At 42.3% G+C, this 15,855-nt stretch overlaps 1 protein-coding gene across 10 annotated transcripts in view; it reads left to right on the forward strand.

The window, feature by feature from the left end:
* ERBB4 (erb-b2 receptor tyrosine kinase 4) overlaps positions 1–15,855 on the forward strand; it is a 649,063-nt gene that overhangs the window by 590,757 nt on the left and 42,451 nt on the right. The window lies entirely within an intron of this gene.

The raw sequence follows: 15,855 nt of genomic DNA on the forward strand, positions 1-15,855 counted from the left end.
AAGTCCATGTGGGAGACTGCCATAGAAAACCTGCCTTCAGGCTGTCTTGGAGAGTCTTGCCTGCTCCTGTTTCCATTTCTTTTGCCACCCAGATTGCCCAGTATCCCAGTGGTAAGAGCAGCAAAGTAAAATGAATCCATGTCTTTTTTCCTGGACATATCAGTGGCAGGATTGCCTCTTTGTTAGAGCAGGATACTAGTGCACCTGCAGCATCAGCAGGACACATCAGGACCTTCAGAGTGAGCTCAATGTTGCAAAGCTACCTCATTCCCTCAAAACTAGCTTATCTCAAGCCCTCTGAAGTTCAGAGGGGGCTTTCAGTTGGTATTGGAAGAGGCTTCAAGGTCCTTGAGGAGGAGTAAATTAGTCTGCGTTAAGCTTCATGAAGCCTTTTTGTGGTCTGGGGGATGTCATCATTGCTATAAGATAAGCTCTACAGGTCATAGACCCCCAGCAGACTGGAAGAGGGGGCAGAAATGTACAAGTCAGTGGGAATCTGTGATCTGCAAATGGGACTCTGCGGTGCAGTACGGCACCATACAGGATTTACCAGCTTGGTCCAGATGCAGTGACCTGGCTTGCTGTCGTGCTGTTTCCAGGTTGAGAAGACCTGGGCTCCCTCCACACCTACATACAATGTGAGGCTCAAAGAGTTGCAGTGCATCCAACCTTGGCCTTTGCAACACGCACATGGCTTAGGCTTTCCTAAGCTGCACGTCCCATCTCATGGTTCCAGCCCCAGAGTTAGTGAGGGGAAACTGTGCTTGGTTGTGTCTTTGCCATTCCTGAACACCTACTGTCCATAGGGTACACCACCTTACAGGGGACCATAGCTATTGTAAGTTTGAGGCCAGGTACTCTTCAGCCCCTTGTGGGTTAAGCTGGGGGAGGCTATGTCACAGAAATTTCCATGTGACAGACAAAACTTTCAGTAGTTTTCCTGAAGAAAGGCTCTCTCTGACCCCATTACCAGCATCTCTGCAGCTGCCCTTTAGTGTCATTTAGCAACTCAAAGGAAAGAGGGTTCAGCATCCCATGGGTAGTTGTGTGCTGGTCTGAAGCTCCCCACATTAGGTGCACCAAGCCCTAGTTTTAGTCTGGATATGTGTATGTAAATAGGGCTGCATTTTTTCCTTCAGTAGAACTTCATGGAATTTGTGATCAATGAGGCCCCCTGGAGCTCTTTAGAAAAGCAGTTTTATGAGCAGTAGAGCTGCTGAGAGCTGGTTGCCTATGATTTATGTCTAGTGATTAGGTTATCTGGAATTTAATATGTTCCTAGTGCTAGTTAAAGTATCCTCAATAATGTTTCTCTCTTATGTGGAGTCTCTAGTGCCCAAGGAAGACTGCAATCACAATAGCAGGAAAACTGTTACAGTCTTTCTCTTCTCCTTGCCTACCTGCTTTCAGGAAACTCATAAGAATGTAAAACTTTTGAGACAAGTGTAGTGCCAAATCAGGCTGAAAACAATCAAAAACATCAAAAAGTACTGGAGAAGGACAGATAGAAAGATAAATATGCAAACATCATGATTGCACCAGCCTGATTTCTTAGGGAGCCAAGTTTAAAATACATTAAATGGCAAAAAAACCCCCAACCAAATGTCAATTCAAATGAAAACAGAGAATGGTCATTTCCGAGCTCTTGCGATAGAAAGAATTGCAGCCGCTGCATCTGATCCCAACCCATTATGTGACCCTTAGCAGATGCAGTATAGATTTTGAGAAGCTGTTGGTACCTTTCATTCTGCCTGTGCTTGGCTGGAAATTTATAAATGAATTCTAGTACTTCTAGAATCTGGGATGGGAGGTGCACATATGAGCTGTGCTATGTGTGCTAATGTGCTAAAAGTAATTTTCATAGTGGTGCGAGTTTTCTGGAGAGGCAGAGCCAGAATTATGTATGGGTGTGTTATGTTCTAGTAATAGTCTCCTGGGCAAGAAGCCAGTTGATAGGTATCCATATGTGATCCCAGGCATCCTCAGTTATCTCAGTGCCTCTAGAAAAGAAGCTCTTTCCATTACAGTCCATACCACCTGGTGACTGTGCAGCATTTATTGACCTGATTTTTTATGCTTTTCTCAGTGTCAGCTTGATTCTCCTTGCCGTGCTCATAAAGAACCCTTACAGTAAAGACCTTTTTAAAGGTATTTCTGTTTGGGGGTCATGTTGTGCCTTTGCCTATGTTTTAATCAATGTGTTTCAGTCAAGATACAGAAACATTTTAAGCCTGGTGCCAGTTAGTTTTAATTGAAGAGTAGAAAAAACCCCAGCATGATTGGGTCCTTAGGGAAATGGTGAGTTTCTACAGCTGAGCCTTTGAAATATCTAGGCAGTTTAAAAGAGAGAGGAAGGTAACTGTGAATGAATCAGCCAAGAAATGGAGGCATGGCTGAAAAATTTCATCCAAGAGACATATGGAAACTGTGCTTGGAGATTTCTCTTATGTTTGGTCTGATCCAAATGAACCAAAATCAACAGGAGACTTTTCTACTCGCTGCAATGATTTTACTATTAGCAGACCCTTCCTTTATGAATCTTCTCATTTCAATAGTAAGAAAAAGAAGATTCATGTATCTGTATGGTAATTTGGCAATAACAATTGTGGCTATGTGGCAGATCAGCAGTGCTGGAACAATAGTCTGAGCATGGAAATGCTGCCGCAGAACCAGAGGAAGAATGGGGACAATTTCTTAGGCAGGGTATTAGCAGCCAGTCCCCATAAGGTCTTGGTCACAGGTTAGAGGAAGAAGTTGATTCCTACTAAAAGGCCTTCAGCTACTCCAGGCAATGCCCCACGCATATTCCATAGCCAGGGCTAGCAGTTTGTCATTGTAAATCATAGAAAAATTCATGGCTGTGGTTTAGAGTGAGAGGCAAAAAGGCATGGGTTCATAGCTGGGGAGAAAGGTCAAGTGTGAGTCTTCTCAAAGAAGACTCGGGATTTTAGAGGAGCCCAAGGGTGTTAGGTTTCCTCTGCTTCCCCGGTGAATTACTTTGCCAATGGTTAAAAACCATTTCAACCCACTTTGCAGGTTCCAGCTGGGTGCTGTGCAGTGGTAGCAGCACTGACCCAAGGCTTGACCCTGTCTCACTTGTAATTAATTGAAAAACTCCCTTTAAGTTTAGTAACTCAGGAAATGAGTCTTAAGACCTTGAAACGTTACTATCAGTGGAAATATACGTGCCCCAATTCCTCTTTGTTCTACTCAGGTCACCTGTTTCAGCTCAGCAGCTGTCAAAATTTCCAGTGTATTCACCCACCCACATGCTCAAATCTTGAGATGTCAAAGTCATGAGTCTTTTTCTTTCTTTTCGAATAAATCATGGCATCCATGGCTCCGGAGACAGCTTGACAAAAATGTAGCTGTAACTGAAGTATTTGCTGTAGCTGGGAAGTGTAGAGAGATCAATTAAAAGAGCCAGTTCTCACTCACTGAGAAGTTTCTCAGATTTGGGAACTGAAACCTCCAGTGCTGGGATTCCCCTTAAAAGTTAATGGCTTTTGAAAGCTTGAGCCAAACCACATTTAGATATTTCTGAGATCTAGGCAAAAAGAAGAATTGGTTTTATTTTGAGGACATAATGAAGGTTTCTTTTTAGGCATTTACAACTTGAGAAGTAGTTTCTCCTCTGTGTAGGATTGTGGTCCCACGGTAAAACTGTAGAACCACTTTGCAGGACGAGTGAACCGATGCTTAGCACAAAATATTACTGCAGGCAGCGCTCCGTAATTATCTGAGTCCATATACCTAAAGGGTAGAATTATACTTTATTTTGTGTGAGTAACTTGTAACAAAGTAATGTGAGGGCTTGTCTAAACCTGACTTGGATGCGTTATCCTCACATCTCCATGGAGTTGGTGTTACTGCCTAGATAGGGCTGAGCTGAGGTACAGAGGAGCAGGGAAGGGGACAGATCGTGCACCCCAGTGCAGTGGGCAGTGCTCAGCTGTCCCTTACTTTGCCAGTGCAAAGTCACTGGCTGTTATTTCCATACGCTCAAGAAACATGTGGACCTTTCATATATTCTTGGATAAATTATCTGTGTTATAAACATCCTCCTCAGCATCATGAAGTGAAAAGAAAAGTGACAGGCTGTATTTAATGATTAACCCCCACACATGCACTAAAGGCTATTCAGTCTGAATGCACGTAACTAGCGGAGCACGGTGGCGGTTTGACTCACACTCTGTGGGCTCTCACTGTCAACACAGTGATGCTCTGAACCATTAATAATAATGTGACGTTTTAGCTGGGAGGAAATATGTGTCTCTTGAAACCACATTTCTGTCTTCCACCCACCCCACTCTAGCATTCATCTGGATTTATTGAATAAGGTTAATGGATTATTTAGCAAGTTTCTCCAGCCATTATCAGGCTAGCGCACTCAGTTTATGTGGCTGGCCTCTCCTGTTCTGTCAGCTGTCATAAGCTTCTCGGTTAGAAAAGGGGGAAAAAAAATAAGTATGAAATAGGTAACTATGGTTACCTATGATGTGGGGTTTTAAGAAGTGCTCAGAAACCTAGTGGCAACAGAGTTTGGAGGTTCAAAGCTTTAATTTATTCAAGAACTCTCTTGAATCAGAGTATCAAAAGCATGTAGAATAAATTCAGAACATTTTCTTTTGTACAACAATATTGCAGTCCTAAGCAGAAGCCATCGTACAGACCGCCTGCTCACCCTGCTCACATGAGAAGAAAACAGGAGTGGGAGAGGGTAAATATGCCCTTGTTCCACTTTTCTCCTGCAGAGCCCGGTGGCCCTTGCAGTGGAATAGCTTTTGAAAGTGGTGATTTCTAGGAGAAGCGGTGCTTGCATTGTCCTGTTGTATTCCTATTTACACTGAAATGGTGATTTTAAAAGTGGTGATACAGAGCCCTGAAGCTGTGTGTGCTTCAGGGGCATCTTTTAAGTAAAGGCACCTACCTCAGAAATTCAGCCCCAATGATGCTGTCTGCTGAGGGAAAAAAAAAAATGTCATCCATGCTTAATTTAATGAGAACACAGGATAATGTTAAAAGTTTTTAATTGGACCAAAAGTGCCCTATGAAACATGCTTCTTGAGGTCAAAAACTTCCCCTCTCAAGTGTTTCAGGGGCATCAGTGGAATTATATACATATTTGCCTTTCGCAAAGCAGTGAGCTGCTGTGTGCTCTTCTTGTAGGATTTTCATCTGAACACACAAGATAGTAGCCACCGCAGTGTTCCCTGTATGCTCAGTGGACACTGCCCAAGAGAAGGGGAGAATAAGAAGTTCAGCTGTCCAAAAACATTGTCTCATCTGAACCAGCCAAGTACACAGAGTACAGGAAAGACCTGTTTTGTCACATACTTTATTATCATAACCTGCAACATGAGGCATGACATGTCAGTTTATCAGTGCACTTCCAGTGGAAAACTATTATCTGCTACTGGGTCAGTACTCATTTCCCAAGAAAGCTGTACGAAAAAGGTGGGTTTGTAACTAAGGGTAGATAGATAGGTGTTGTATTGGACCGGGGATTCCTGAGACCTAGGACCAGTCCCTGGCTCTGCCCCAACACCAATGATCTTGGGCAAGTCATTTCATCTTTCTCCTTCTAAAACACATCTTTGTTTATTAAATCTTTATTTATCATATTACTATGTTTATTAACATAGAGTGTGGGCTGTGGAGGGGTAGTAGAGATGGGGGTCCTGACTGACAGAAACCAGCAACAAAAATGCCTTTCTCCAGCCCCTGCCCAGCTGCTTCTAAACCCAGGCAAATTCAATCTTCCACAGTAATTAAGCATTTAGCAGGTTGCAAAGCATAGTCTTCAGGTTGTTGGAGAAGTCAGATAACTGAATTCGTCAGTTATTGCTGAATCGCGAGAGTGACCTCCAGGATTACAAAGTGCACTTATCCCTCTGTTAGATGTTTGCTGGATCCGATCTTCATTCTGGTGATTTTGCTTTGTCATAAGACCATTTTCTAGAAAGCCAGCACAGTAACTCTGAAGCCTCTAAATGCTTACCCCAAGTCCTCCTGTTTAACCAACTTGAAACAAATAGCATATAATTTATTAAGGGTGCATAAAGTTGAGAATATTGCAGTTCAGTCAGATGCAGGGCATAGCCATGAAAGGTCACAGTTCTTACGGTATTGTTTGAAGCGCTGGAGAATTTCTAATGTGCTTGCACTGTGGTTGCATTTGTTCTGAACCTGGGGGAAGGCTGTGCTTGTATCTGTTAATCTGGAGGTTCCTTATTAATAGTCTGCACACTTCATTGATTTTTAATTAATTTCTGAAGAGACACAGAGGATAAGTGCTGCAGCCCACAGACAGCTCTGTACTTGTTGCAGTCCACATCTCTATTGATCGCCTGCCTAAGGAGCAGAAGTAATCCATTTTAAATACACTTTCTTGGAGAGAGTGAATGCACTACACAATATACTCTCCCGATTGTAATTGTATTGGCAAGAGGTCAGTGGCTGGGGTGGGGGAAAGGTAGCCTGTTGTTTAGTATGCTGCTGGCCTTCCGAGCGCAGGCTTCTCTGCAGGCTTTGTTTCAAGAAAGCCAAGTTCTCTCCCTCATTGACAGTTTATAACTACAGAGTATTAAGAAAGCACTGGTCACAGCTCCTCTGTTCAAGTTGCACTGGGAGATCCTTTATAGGACACATTTAGGCTGCCTGCCTCTTCAGAGGAAGGAGCTGGAGCTAGTCTAACTGTAGCAATTAATCTAAGAGAGAAGAAAAGCATTCAAAAAGCCCTTTCAAATTGTTAATGCACTGATACCTCTCTCTTTGGTTGGCACTTTGAAAAGCATCAAACGCTTTCCAGGAGTATGTGATCCACTGGGAGCTGAAACCTGATGTCTCTGAGTACTCCTCAAATCAGAGGATAGGTACATTCTTCCTGCTGGCATGTGTAGCACAGGTTACTAGGATTCGCTTTTGAAACAGTAATTCACAGTCTTTGTCGTAAGGACTGTGTTCCTGCCAGCCTCTTAGCTGTAGTTACTTTGCAGCAAGTGTTTATTGCCCAGCAAGGAGAGTTTTGCAGTAATAAGTTTCTTATTTAGGCAGTTAGTTCTTATTGCAAGGCTTCTTTTACAGAAAAAGGTGTTGACAACATGTAGCTGTAGTTGCAGCCAAAACAGTGCTAAGTACTTCTGTGCTTCCTGGACAAAGGTGAGTTGTGTTAGCATTAGCAGACACAGCAAGTGTTAAATTCTGACTCGCAGGCCCTGTGGTACATCTGGGGAAGGGTGTCCCTGCAGTGGAACAGAAATCTGCATCTGAACAGTCAGTTGTCTTCTTACACGAGGACCATCAGTAGATTTTCTTCCTTGCTTCCAATCTTCCTTGTAAGATTGCCCCTTACTGCATGGGGCAATGCACCCAAAGGACAGTCTCTTGAAAACACCTGTCTGGTTTGTGTGCTCACCTTGAGAAGCCCTTGTGAGAAGCAGATACTGCAGAGCTAGCAGGGAGGCTTCAGATGCTAAGTACTTTATCAAAGTCTTGGGGGTGACCCTTTACCCACGAGTCCCTGACTTTATTAAGTTTTTCCTATTACAGCTGTTGGTCCTGTTCAGTAATTGGAGGGTCAGAAACTCTCTTGGTGTGTCTCTGCTGCAATGTATATTTGTGCATCGCATCTATGTTGGCCTAGTAAGGGTATGAGAGGAGCTGCAAAGCTGTATCCAGGTTACTGTGTCCTTACTGGTGATATGTTTATTATAAGCACAGGTACAAGCTACAGTTTCTCTCACCTCTTTGGGCTGCAATACCATAAGATGAGCTGTGATTTTCTTCATAGATTACAGGAGAAGATCCCTGTCCTTTTGAGTACTTTGGGAATAGGGAGAAGGTACTGCAGGAGACTGATGTAGCCTGTGTCCACACAGCCCGGGAGGCTGGGACACCTGGCCCACGTGAAGTAGTAACACAGCCAATATGAGCCAGTTTGCTCACTGAAGGCACTAAAGCTGGCATAGGAGAGCACCTTGCACCCAGCTGTCTTAAGGAATCACTGTGGCAATAGTCTTGAGTTAATTGCAAAAGGGAGATTAGATACAACTCCACAGCTCCCTCCCTCGGGAATGTCATGCATAGGAATGAACTTTTTTTTCTCCCATCCTAAACAGCCCATGTAGCAGCTGCACAGATGTGACCGTAGGTGGGACCAGAACTTGGAGGCACATGCAGCATGGGCAGTATTGAAATACCTGGTTTGCATCTCATTGCTTATGCTACTTAATATATTTATGTAACATCTTTCATCAGAAGAACATGAAGTGCTTCACAGACTCGTTATGTTCAGCACCACCTAATCTAGATATCTGCATAATTTGAGGGAGCCAGGGACACAACTCATACTTTTCACAGGAGTTCAGACGAAGGACATGTTTGACGATGACAGTGGAACAAAATCCCCTTCTGGTGATGCCTGAGGAACTTCAACACCCACCCAGGATAGATAGCTTCATTTTAAGGACCCCACAACCTCAGAATCATGAACCAGTCAGTTCAGCGGTGGCCCGTTTATCTGTGCTTTGAAAGGGCGAGAAGACACTCCTGAGATTTTAATTTAGGATTGTAGTGGGTCTGGGCCCATCAAAATGTCTGCTCGGTCCAGTCAATTAAGTCGTGAAATGTCATAAGCTTATGAACTTGCTTCTTCTCTCATTTCATTCTGCTCTTTCTCCCTTTATGAATCACCTGTCATTTTGGAGTAGCATGCATTTTTCCTGTAATTCTCATCTAAACTTTAGTCTCATAGCCTCTTTCCCTTTCTTTTTTCTTCCTGGCTTTGTTTTGACCTGTTATGCTTTAGCGTCTTTTTTATTTTGTGTCTTGGGCCATAGCTCAGCAATGTAGTAAATCAGGCTTTAGGACTCCTATTACTGGAACAAATATACTACAGCAGCCACATGATGCAGAGCAAAGATCTGGTGTAGACTTCTTTTTCCCAGACTTGTTCTTTTGATGGATAACTGGCATTTTTATACTGCCACAGGTAGCGTGTGTCCTCCTGTGGTTGGTATGAAGCCAGGTCATCTAGATTTTGTGCTTCAGCTGAGTCAGCCAATGCACGATCACACTCCCATGTGTTTGCAGACAGAATTTGTACTTCTGGGGGATCCACAAGTGGAGACATGTAAGACTAACCTGTGTGCAAAACATCACCACTAACTCTTTTCACGGCAGAAGTAGCTTGAGTTACCTGTGCAGGAGTTGTATTTGCACCGGTACCTTTCCACAGGGGTAGTAATCCAACTACACTGGGCTCCTGCCCCTTAAGTCAAGTACAGATAGCCTTGGGCTTGCTGCTGTGTACTCTGAACTGTTTAGTCTGAAACCGTTCAGCAATGTCGCAGCAGGACTGTGAGAAAAGGGATATATTAGCAGGCATGAATACACAGGATCCACGGTGCTCATGTCACACCAGCTAGACCAGTGCAGGTCTAGCAAAGTTTCAGTTGTCTGGTCCTGGTCAGGTAGACAGGTCTAAAGCGGCTGTAGGAAAATCCAGCTAGTTATATCAGCTTTGTACCCTAAGGCTGCATCTAAAGACAACCAGCTTGAGATAAAAGCACTTTTAGCCCAAGATACAGCTTGTTACATGTCAACAGCACATTGCTTCAAACTTAAGTAAACTGTAGAGAAGAGAAACCATGAGAGAGAGAGAGAGAGAGAGCTTAGTCAAGGGAGCAGGAGATGGGAAGAAATATATTACTATCACATAAGTTTCTTTTGTCTACCCTTTACCAAAGAGAGGTATTAACTTACCCCATATAAATGGGAAGTAATTGAACTCCTAAATATTTGGGGTTATACCACAGCTCATGATGCAGGAATGGGCCTCCCTTGGCAGCTTTACCAGAGTCGGCAGAACTCCAGACATTTTCAGAAATCCTTGGCAGCTAACCTGGTGGAGGTGTGCATAGCACAAGGTGTGAGTTCCCAGCTCAGTCTGGCAGCTTTGGACCGAAATAGTTAGCATCCTTTGCTTTCCCTTGGCTGTGAGGATGACCTCCAGTCCCAGCTCCCAAGCAGACCTACGTAACAAATCACACCTCTGCAGCTGAGTCAGTGTATTTGAAAGCAGTGTCAGTTTTTCCCTCCCACAGTTATCTCTGGAGTAACAGCTACTTAGATGATTCTGGTTGCTCCTGACAACAAAGGGCACCGTGTTTTCCTTGAAAGCATATTTAGCCCCAGGTAAAATTACACTTTTTCCATGGGGTAAGCGGGGGAAAAGATGATCATTTCAGGCTTTCAGTAGTGATTCCTGTTATTAAGCTAGCCTCAAGTTATTAGGATGAAAAGAGGGCAGTCTCCAAGGCTGGAGATTAATGTCCATGAGATTTGAGTTGGACTTGAAATTTTCTTCCTTCACTTACCTGTTTGATGAATCTGCCATATGTGCTGGCTTTGGTGGGTGGAAGTTATTATCGAAGAAAGGCAGGCTGCTCTTAATTTCTGGATGGATAAGATCAACGATCCCTCTATTTAGGGAGATAATAACGTTTATTATAGAAAACAGCAAAAAGTCACACTGAAAAAAAAGTGTTTATAGTACATCTGCTGGTATTGCTGAAGTTTTGGGGCAGGTGACAGTCTTTATTTTTTTAATTTGAATTGTCTTGCAAAATGATGTCTTGCATCATGCAAAGACATATGTATATACTTAAACTTTCGTTAGTGATTCAGCACACTTCAGTTCATCTCTGGTAATTATCCCAAAGGGACTTTGCATTTAACGACTTACATACCTGCTTAAATTCTGTCCTGAGTAATGAATACCTTTTTTCTGGAAATGAGGTACAGGCACCTAATGGAAGGAGCTTTCAGACAAGGCTCATGGAATTCAAAGAGTTGGACATTCCCCGAACGGCAGCTGCCACCTTTGAAACAAATCCAGAAGCATCCTTGTGGACAGGTAGAACTCTGAAAAGTCCAGAAAAGTAAAGGAAATCAAATAACAGCATCTGAAACAGTCTATGCTTGCAACTCTTACACTCTGAGCTCTACAAATGGAGGCTGTGCTCAAAAACTACCCTCAGGAACTGGGAGACAAATGACAGCAGCAGAAAGTAACACTGGTAGTAAAGTAAGAAAACAGCAAATTATAACCATGTCTTAAAGGCAGGAGATCTTAGGAGACAAACCCATAACTTTGCAGAAAAACGTTGTTTTGTTTTCTCAAAAAATCCCTTTATTCTTTTATTCCACCACCAGCCCGCCTTTTATGATACTCCTCTGTAGATGTCTGCAGCACTAGAAGTCCTAATACTTTATGAACCTATTTTGATACTTTCTAGTGCAGTTCAGCACTTGGAAAGATCAGAAAGCTGTCCCATATCATTGTCTTCTGTCCTCCCATGGATTTTTTGACACAAAGTCTCCTTTCCACTGTCCCACTTCACTTTGTTTCCACAGCATGTTACCTCATTTTCAGGTCTGTCATTTTTCTTGTGAAAAGAGCATGAGTGTACCTGAAATGACCATACCAAATCTGTCTATCCACAATCCCAGAGACTTCACAAACACTCCATAATAAAACTGGGAAAGACTTTCTTCTTTTATAGCTCTTAATGACTAACTTTTAGTCTATTCAACAAGATAATTTTTGTTCTCTGTTATTTCTAGCCAACTCTGAGAGTAAACTGATGGGTAGAGAGCAGGATTCACTTCGGCTAATAAAACTGCTGGTTTTTTTTCCCCTAGTTATTACATAGAAAACTATCATGGCTGAAAAGTGACAGGCAGGATATTCTTACTGGTGTTAAGCTCCTAGTGGCCGTTTACATCTTTCCTGTCCACTTCCCTTCTTTGAACAAAGCCATCTTGGCTTATTACAAGCCTATTCTACTACCCCTCAGCATTGCTATTAGTTTCCCTGGCGCTGTTGCAAGCCTTGTGTGAAATGTATAAACACATGGGCAGGTCTGGTTAGTAATTGTGTGGGCAAGGATAAAAGACCTTTAACACTAATCGAAGTCCTGGAAAGGGCGTTTGTGTCTGCTTCTGAAAGTAGAATTTACATTTTCACAGTTGCATAATCACACAGGTAGAAGGGATCTAGACTACAGGTGGTTTTACTGCTGTGTACGTCTAAGTAAAGATCCATATAGCACAGGTTTGTCTTCATAAGTCATGCTGGTACTGGGTGAGGATAAGGGGCACAATTGTGAAAGATAAAAGGCTATTCCTCACTCATCCTGAAGTTCCAGAGGGAATTCCTCAATTTGTCGGTGTTATAGCTGTTTGCAGTGGCTGACTTCTTAATAGCATTAGGTGCCGATTCAGAGAGTGGTTTTATGTTAAGGGATCCCAGCAGTAATTGCGTTTCTAGTGGCATTCTCTGTGAGGAAACCTCTGTCGTGACTGTGATGAGGAAGTATCAGTGATTGCTAGGTCATGGCTGATTCTTGTGTTTGTGAGAGATGAATCTGGGCTCAGAGATAATGAGACAACTGATCCTTAATGGCTTGATGTTGAACTTTTTCCTCTCAGTGATTTCAGCATAAAAGTCCCACCCTATTGTGGATGTTCCAATATGTATACTAAAGTATGGGGTTTCTTATTAACTGGACTGGACATTTTATACTTTGATAATTATATGGGATCTGCATAGCTCTCATTTGCACAAGTCCTGAAGGGCACTTCATTTCCCCAGCCTCACAGATCACACCGCAAGTGGCACAGCATAGTGTCTTTTGGATCAGGCTTTAAAGCGTCGTTTTTACAAACAGATCTTTTTCCATTGTCGGGGTCTAGGGTCACTTGTAGTTTTGTCTTGCAACTCTCATAAAATGTCCTCTTGGTATTTGATCATGGGCTTGTTGGGTGGTGATGGCACCAGCCGTGTAATGCAGAGAGTATTTTTTTGTTATTGTACTTCTGTATCATGTAAAAAGATTAGAGATACATATAGAGCACTTCCCCTGCCAGGTTCAAAAATGCCTTCAAATGATGATTCTTGGCATAGTAAATGTTTAGACAGCATTGCTGTAGTGAATACTGTAGGATTCCTATTTTTAGACTGTTTTCATTCTGCTTGTATAATCTCATTTATTGAAAATATATAAATATATACACCTTTTCTCTTATACTTCCACCATCCACCTTTAAAACTTGTTGATAGGGTATCAGGAAAATCGAACATGTTTACACTGGCTATTCCTAAGAGGATCTACATTTCTGCAGGTCATGGACCTGCAGAGGATTTTGTAGCTGTCAACCATACATGGGTTGTTTTTAGCTTTGCAGGTAACACAGGGGGGAAAAAGCCATGAGAAGCTTGTTTGACAGAGGTGAAGTAAACTGTAAGTTCAATGATACACAGACAGCTATTTCTGCCCTTTTTCTGGATAGAAAAGAAAACCAGGTGTGGTATTGGTTAGGAGCAGTATTCAGGTTGGTGATTACACATCTTTCTAGTTCGTAAGAGAGTATGAAGTTAGGTTGAATAAAATATAATCTTACTAAGATAATATTAAATAATAGCACAAGATCGAGATAAATGGAAGTGAATGAGGAGAATAAACAGTGAAACATCCTAAAGTGTTAGCCTACACGTTTAAAAAATGCTTGGAAATTAGATATGTAGAGAAGGTAGAATAAGACCAAGGAGGTACGGTTAAGGGTTTGATCATTTAACTCTTTCAGTGAAGGATGTTTCTGGACACCTTACCATGCATTCCTGCCATCATTAGCTAAAGACAGGAGGCTAAAGCCTTGGTCCAGGTCATCTATTTTGGTTTTAACAAGACAGAAATTCTATTTCTTCATTTCTGCCAAAAGAAATCTGCAACATCTTCATATCATTTCAGTGCTGATAGGTGCAAATTAATCTATTTAAAATGACAATTTTATTCGGGTCTAATGTATTCTGATACCAATAGAATTCTCTCATCAAATTCTCTGGGTTCTTGTGTCCTCATCAGATTCTGCCCACAAAGATCTGTTTGAAGGTTTGGACCTTTCTTTTCTCCCCCGCTTATTCTGAGGTATTGACAATTTTGACCAAATAAGGATATTGGAAGTTCTCTCAAATCTATGATGTTTTAGAAGTATTTCTGTTCATTCTAAAAATTTGAGATATTTCCTTAACTGAGTAGAAAGGAATTGTAAGCAGCACCTTGAAACTTTCTGCGGGGAGGAGCTCCTTTGCAGTGAAAGATGCAAGACTTAAGAGAGGTGCTTAATCCCGTGGAAGGTGGAGGAAGAGATTGTGAGCTGCAGGAGAGAAGTGTTTGGGGGAAGGACAAGGACGCCTGTCTGTTTGCACATGACTGCAATCCTGGCCTCAAGGGCAGCACTGTAAGGAACTGCAAAGAACCAGTATAATTTTAGATGTGGGAGGAATGACTATGTGGTATATTTAAGGGCACCCTGAAGCCACCCTTAAGATTAGATTCATTGTCTGTAAGAGCAGCAAAGCTGGACATGTGATTGTGGGCCAGAGGCTGCTCCGCAAAGCATGCAGAGCCCTGCCCGCCTGCACGCACTGTTCAGCCCAACACAGCACGGGCATGGTGCTCTCTGAGTGGCTTTCTGAGGCACGTCCAGACAGGTTGGTTGACACCTACCTGCAGACATCTCAGCAGACTTGGCTGCAAGACCCCCAGGTGAAGAGGAGGGACACGAGATTGGGAGGTTGCTGTAGTCCACCTACTTCCCAGACTACTTGTTGTGAGCGATTTTGACACTGCCTTGAAGCCCTTTGCGGTTACTGTTCAGTGTTAGAGATGTGAAACAGGATTTATATGAATTCCCCATCTGCCTGAATTTTACAGTGCCACTTACTTTTGTGGTTGCTTTTCCTCCATTACGCAGTGTCATTGCTATTGACTGTGTTGTCTTTTTCTGGTTGGATTTCTTCAGGAGGTAATTCTTGTGCTAAGTCATGATGGTGCCTCTGGTTTCATGGTGTGTTTGTTGTGTGACTCCCGATTGTTTGACCTATGAGATTTATTTGTCCTTTTTCTACAGGTTTTAATTTGATGTCAAAAAAACTTTATGCTTTCAAAGACTTACAGTTCTGATGTTCAACAGCCAAAAGTATTGATTTGCAATTGGCAGGAGGGTCTGTTTGCTTCAACGAGCAGTGCTTTTAAAAAATAATTCCATTTGCTTTATGCCAAAGAGTCCCTGTGTCCCCTTTCAAACCACCTTCATGTTGACTGCAGCAAAGCCTACCACATTAAAAATGAAATAGTGTTTATGCCAAATGTTGTCTCACGTATTTTCAAATCTTTTAGTGGTGTTTGCACTGAAATTTTTCACCTAAAAGCCACAGCAGTTCAGAGCTTCACTGGATGCTTTTTTGTACAGACATCCACTTTCTGTCAAGAAAGAGCTACATTCTGGCCCAGTAACCATGAGTTGTGGCTTATTCATACACATTGTCCTCCTTGTATGTATGGGGATAGGTTCATGTGAACTTAGCACGCTGTAAAAGGGAATAAAATCTGGCCCGTGACACTGAGTAACCTGGTTATTTTAATCACTACCTGTGACTCTCTGAATTATCATCTGTATTATGGGATAATATGATCTCTTCGGTATTCAGCAATGACTTTTTAAAAATTACCATATATATTATACAGAGCTAATATATTAAGAGATACCTTAAGGGTAATTATCAAGTGTGTAATTTCATCTGTAGGTTCTTATAATGATGGTTAATGTCATAAATGCCTTTTAATTAAATTATAGGCTTGTAACCCTGCCTGACTATCCTTTGTGTGTCATATAATTAATAAGACCAAGCTTTGGTGTTCATCTCAGTGTCACAAAGCATCATGTAAACTTTCGTACTGATGGTGGATGGTTAGTCTCTTATCAGAGTAAGAATAAGGTTAAGGCCAG

This window comes from Aquila chrysaetos, chromosome 6, assembly GCF_900496995.4.
Source record: "Aquila chrysaetos chrysaetos chromosome 6, bAquChr1.4, whole genome shotgun sequence".
NCBI classification, from domain to species: domain Eukaryota; kingdom Metazoa; phylum Chordata; class Aves; order Accipitriformes; family Accipitridae; genus Aquila; species Aquila chrysaetos.